Below are 6,306 nucleotides of genomic sequence, written 5' to 3'. Positions count from 1 at the left end.
AACGACGACCCATATGCTGTCATGACCAGCTGTAGTGCGAGGAAGCTTAGTGATGAAATCCATGGCAATGCTCTCCCACTTCCAAACGGGAATTATTGGTTGTTCGAGCAAGCCAGAGGGACGTTGATGTTCGGCTTTTACTTTGGAACACGTAAGACATTTAGAAACGAAGGTGGCTATATCCTTCTTCATTCCAGGCCACCAATAGGAAGTACGCATATCATGGTACATCTTATCGGCACCAGGGTGAATAGAATATTTCGTGTTATGGGCCTCCTTCATCAGGAAATTGCGAAGATCGTCACGATTGGGAATCCAGATGCGATTGAGATAGTATAGAATACCATCGGGTTTGGACACAAGACTATTCTCAGCACCACATTGCATTTCGTTGTAGAGGTTACCCTCATTAACGGATGTATACTGGGCGTTACGTATGCGATTTTGAAGATCGTGGACGAGTTGGAAACAACGGATACTTTGGACGTGAGTTTTACGACTCAGGGCGTCGGCTACTACATTCGCCTTACCCGGGTGGTATTTGATTTCGCAGTCATAGTCGTTTAACAATTCCACCCAACGACGTTGACGCATGTTTAGTTCTTTTTGATTGAAGATGTGTTGAAGGCTCTTATGGTCGGTGAAGACTACACATTTAGTACCATAAAGGTAGTGTCGCCAAATCTTCAATGCAAAAACGACCGCACCAAGTTCAAGGTCGTGAGTAGTATAGTTTTTCTCATGAATTTTGAGTTGCCTCGATGCGTAAGCGATAACTTTGTCACGTTGCATAAGGACACAACCAAGACCAAGGTTTGAAGCGTCGCAATACACAACGAAATCATCGTTACCATTAGGAAGCGTTAGGATAGGAGCATTGCAAAGCATGTCCTTGAGCGTTTGAAAAGACTCCTCTTGTTCGGGACCCCAAACAAAAGGTCTCTCTTTTGAGTCAAGGAGGTCAAAGGAACAGCGATTTTCGAAAAGTTGGAGATAAAGCGACGATAGTAACCAGCAAGACCAAGAAACGAACGGATTTCGGACGGAGATTTAGGTGCGACCCAATTTTTCACAGCTTCGATTTTTTGCGGGATCAACGTGAATACCAAGTTTGTTGACAGTGTGACCAAGGAATTGAACTTCTTGTAACCAAAATTCACACTTGGAGAATTTGGCATATAGGTGTTCAGTACGAAGGAGTTCAAGAATAAGGCGCAAGTGTTGCTCATGCTCTGCTTGCGTCTTGGAATAGATGAGGATATCGTCGATGAAGACGATCACAAAACGGTCCAAGTATGCTTTGCACACGCGGTTCATTAAGTCCATAAAGACAGCAGGTGCGTTGGTCAAACCAAAGGGCATGACCACGAACTCATAATGACCATAACGCGTACGAAAGGCGGTTTTAGGCACATCTTCTTCGAGTACTCGAAGTTGATGATACCCAGAACGAAGATCGATCTTTGAAAAGCAGGTTGCGCCTTGCAATTGATCGAAGAGGTCATCAATGCGAGGAAGAGGGTATCGATTCTTGATAGTAAGCTTGTTGAGCTCACGATAGTCAATACACATACAAAAGGATCCATCTTTCTTCTTGACGAACAACACGGGAGCGCCCCAAGGAGAAGTACTAGGGCGTATGAAGCCTTTGTTAAGAAGCTCTTGAAGTTGACTCGAGAGCTCTTGCATCTCAGAGGGTGCTAAACGATAGGGGGACTTAGCGACAGGCGTAGCGCCAAGCACTAAATCGATGCGAAAATCGACAGAACGAGCAGGAGGAGGACCAGGAAGGTCTTCGGGAAATACATCCGGAAAGTCACGTACAACAGGAACGTCACTTATGCTTGGGCCTTTATCCTTCTTTTCCACGATGTGGGCGAGAAAGGCGAAGGTACCCTTGCGTAAGCACTTGTTTGCCTTGATACATGACATAAGCTTAAGGCCTTGAGAAGGCTTTTCACCATAGACGTGTAGAGAATCACCATTTGGAAGAGGCAAGCGAATAAACTTCTCAGAACAGACAACTTCAGCACGAACTCGCCCAAGCCAGTCCATACCTACTATGACGTCGAAACTACCCATTTGCATAGGTATGAGATCGATTGAGAACGTATGATCGTTAAGGATTAGAGAACAATTGGAGAGAACAGAATTGACATTGACGGTTTTACCATTAGCAACTTCGACAGCGAAAGATTTTGACAACTTAGAGCGTTTACACTTGAGCAAAGACTCGAATTCTAACGACACAAAACTTTTATCGGCACCAGTATCAAATAGGCATGAAGCATAGACATGGTTAATGAGAAACGTACCAGTGATGACGTCGTTTGCATTTTGAGCCTGAGCTGTGGTGAGAAGGAAAGCTCGACCCCTAGCGGGTTCTTGAACCTGTTGTTGTTGTTGGGGTTGTGGCTGTGGTTGTTGCTGTCGAGGTTGTTGTGGTTGATATCGTTGAGGACACACATTGGCCATGTGGTTGGTATCACCACACGTGAAGCATGCTCGCACAGGAGCGACTTGATTTGGAGCCAAAAGAGCTTGGTTTTGGTAGGCCTGTGGGGGGATACGACAGTATGGCGAGAGATGCCCATACCGGCCACACTTGTCACACTTTCGACAATGAGCGTTTGGGGGGTGATGATATCGGCATTTGTCGCACTTTGGGTGCGTTCCAGTATAAACCTTGCGTTCACCATTGAAAGCAGGCACAGTTTGAAGGGGTTGTGGGTTTGGCGGAGTGACGACCGCGCAGTTTTGGCTTGAAGCCTTCCGCTTCTTGCCTTGGTTTCTCTTAGATTGCTGGGAGGGTTTAGACTCATTAGGGGAGTCAATGGTGGCTTGGTGCGCATTCTTTGTTGAAACCTTGTCAAAGGTTCCATGAAGAACACAATTGTTGTTAAGTTCAGTAGCTATGCGGTACGCGTCTTCAATGGTTTGAGGGTTGGCAGATGCAAGATGGTTTGTTAAAGAAGGTGCAACACAACGAATGAATTTGGCCACGGTTTTGGGGGCGGTTTCTACTTGACCAGGGCATAGAACACTAAGCTGTTTGAAGCGTGTAATCAAACCATCCATGTCACTCCCTTTTTGCGTGAGGTTCCAGAATTCATTTTCCAACTTTTGGAGTTCGTGAGGGGGACAAAAGTGATCCTTCATAAGTTGTTTGAGATCGTCCCACGGCATAGCGTGTGCGACCTCGTTTCCTCTCTTGTTACGCTCAGTTGTCCACCACTCAAGTGCCTTTTCACGAAACACACCGGTTGCATTCAATGTTCTCAACTCGTCAGGGCAACCACTTTGTAAGAAGGTAAGCTCGATGGAGTCAAACCAATTCATCATGGCGGTAGCGCCATTCTTGCCGGTAAATTCTAAGGGTTTGCAAGCCATGAATTGCTTGAATTGGAAGGTGGCTTTGGGTTTGTCGGCCTTTGAGTCGACCGAACCATGTGGTGAATCGGTTTGGATCTTGCTAACAATGTCGGGTAGGACCTTTGCAAATTGTTTAGCCATAAACTTCATACAATCCTTTTGGGACATGGCGGAGGAGGTCGAACCCTTCTTTGACCTTTGTCTCTTGGATGAACTAGAAGACATCTAAAAGATTTGAAAGAGAAGGGAAAGGATGAGACTTTGATCATTAATTGAAAACAAGGTTCGTGTATGCAACGCAAGTAGATGTTCAAGTACCAAGTAAAGTTCACATAAAGCATAGGTTCCCAACACACATTCAACATGTATAGCACATAAGTTGCGAATAGGAAAATATAAATTTAGTTGGTTCATGAGAATTATTATTGTTTGTGATTGCGATAATGTGCGACATGATTAAAACGACATTTCGAAATGAATGAACGTTCAAGTATAAAATCACATATAAATTGAGATACATAAAAGAGAGGCTCAATAAAACATAGGAATGTTTCGGGTAGAGAAACGTCGACAATTCCAAAGTGGGTCGAAAGTCCTTTCGATTTAGAGATATTGTGCTTTGGCCTATAAGTAAGATACTCTCGTCGAGAAGCGATTAACGGTATCTTACCCTTCCGGTTACTACACATCTCTAAATGATTGGAACATTCGGGACTTTGGCGAGAATAAAAATCAAGGAATGGGACTTAATCGACAAGATGCGGGTTTCACCCCTAACTTGACGATTTCGTACCCTAAATGTGGTTGGTACTTGTCGGCCAAAATAAAATTTTGACACTTTGACAAGGGTCCACTAGAGTTGAAATGGAAATTACCATTAAGTTGTGGATGTCACTCCTAGCTTAATGGTGAAATTTCGTGCAAAAATAGATTAAAGGTAGAGTGAGAGTCGTTTACCAAATTGTGGGTTTCACGCCTATTTTGGTAAATTCGTCTCGATAATGTATCAAGAATATATAAAAATATAGCATAAGTGTATTTGTGTTTGCCTTAGGAAAGGCACATAAATTTATTAACAAGAAGTGTAGCTAGGAAGCATGTAAGATAGAGCACAAATGTTTTAAACAACAAATAAGAGACAAAGTTCCTAAAACTATAGACTAGGGCAAAAGCATGGCAATTTTCCTAATTCCCTATAGTTATGGCTCTGATACCAATCTGTCACACCCCAACCAATGGCGGAAACATCGGGATGAGACGAAGTGTGAAGATTGCTCGAGACATCATAACGCTATTTGTGACAATAATTTAATAATCCAAATTTCATTTCCAAAATAAATGTCAAAACATTACAAGAAAAGCAAATAACAACATTGTTCAACATAACATAAACAAAATTGATACAACACTTTAAACCTAAACGTCTAAGTGAGTATTTAGGCATCTTTGCTATCCGTTTTCATTTCATCATCATCAACCTGTAACATGTTTAAAAATACAATTCAATGCAAAAGCAAAGGCGAGTATACAAGTTTGGTACGTACATAGCATAAGTTAAAAAGTGTGATCAATTCCTCATGGCAAGCATATGATTCAAGATAAACCTTAAATATGGCATGTGTCTAACATATCAAACCAAGAAAACGCAATATGCTCAAGACATAACCTCAAGTTTACGGGCGGGTCGTTAATCCTATAGCGCTACATATGTCAAGGTTTGGCTCGTACGAAGTTAATGATAAGTTCAACACATAAGAATAACCCAAGTTTAAAGTATCAAGTCATCACGTATACAAGCATGTTATAGGAACGTTCATGTGTTTAACAAAGTGTTCATGTGTAAGTTAATAGGTAAACATGTTACACCCCAAAAGTGGTAAAAGTAAAAAGGGGGAAATACGAGTATACTCACGGTTTACAAGTGGTGACTTGAAATTCCGAGAGCAAGTTTGTAGATGAATTAGTTCGGAGCACCTTGTCCTTCTACACAAGGAAACGTAGGTGTGTGAGTTTGGCGTATAACGGAAGATTATAGATTCGGAGTTTTTAATATATAGAAAGTAACATAGGTGAAAATAATCATCTTGTACGCATAACTCTTGTTCTTGACACTATTGAAACTCAAAAGAGTTGGTATGATTTCATGGATTCTAAGATCCATTAGAGTCATAACAAGGGCATGGTCATAGATGATGTAACGTCCACTTAACAAATAACTATTAAGTCATCATCAAGTCTTAGTTACTTAGATGTATACATATAGAATAACTTAGATATTATATAGTTTACAAGTCTTATGATTCAAGCATGAGGTAGGAGATTAATGTCTCCATTTAGGTACCTCTTTGTGTCATAGAATACATACATGAGGTAGGAAGAACAAGCTTCCATTTAGGCACCTCTATTGTTCACCACTACACTTGTTGTTATAAACAACAAGGAGGGTCATGAACATACAAGTATCAAGGTATTAACAACAACTAATCTATAGCAAAACATCAAGTAATGAGTGGATTCTTATGAAGGATAGCCCAAGCTAATCCAACCATCACACATTCAACAAGTTTCACACTTGAACATTACTTGTGGGTAAAACCCTAATTAAAAACAGAAAGTTTATGAGGTTTTAACCTCTGATTTAGATGTCTCAACCTTGTTTTTAAGCTTAACCAACCATGGGATAAGTTGTAAGCATTAGGACATAGGTATGAGATGTGTTGGACACAAGTTGCATAGATTTAAACAAGTTTTTGATGAACATAAAAACAAACAGAAAGTTTATGGACTATTTCGGGGCATTTCCAGGTCTGATTTCTCCAAGGAGAAGTCTAGGAATCGAACCCCATGATTATACAAGCAAGTAGGAAAAAGAATCGAGTGAATCGGATAAGAATTGAGTGAGTTATGCTCATTTTCGTGAAGGGGTGTCAATCT

The sequence above is a fragment of the Helianthus annuus genome, chromosome 12 (assembly GCF_002127325.2).
Source record: "Helianthus annuus cultivar XRQ/B chromosome 12, HanXRQr2.0-SUNRISE, whole genome shotgun sequence".
NCBI classification, from domain to species: domain Eukaryota; kingdom Viridiplantae; phylum Streptophyta; class Magnoliopsida; order Asterales; family Asteraceae; genus Helianthus; species Helianthus annuus.
Note: the sequence above shows the minus strand (reverse complement) of the source record.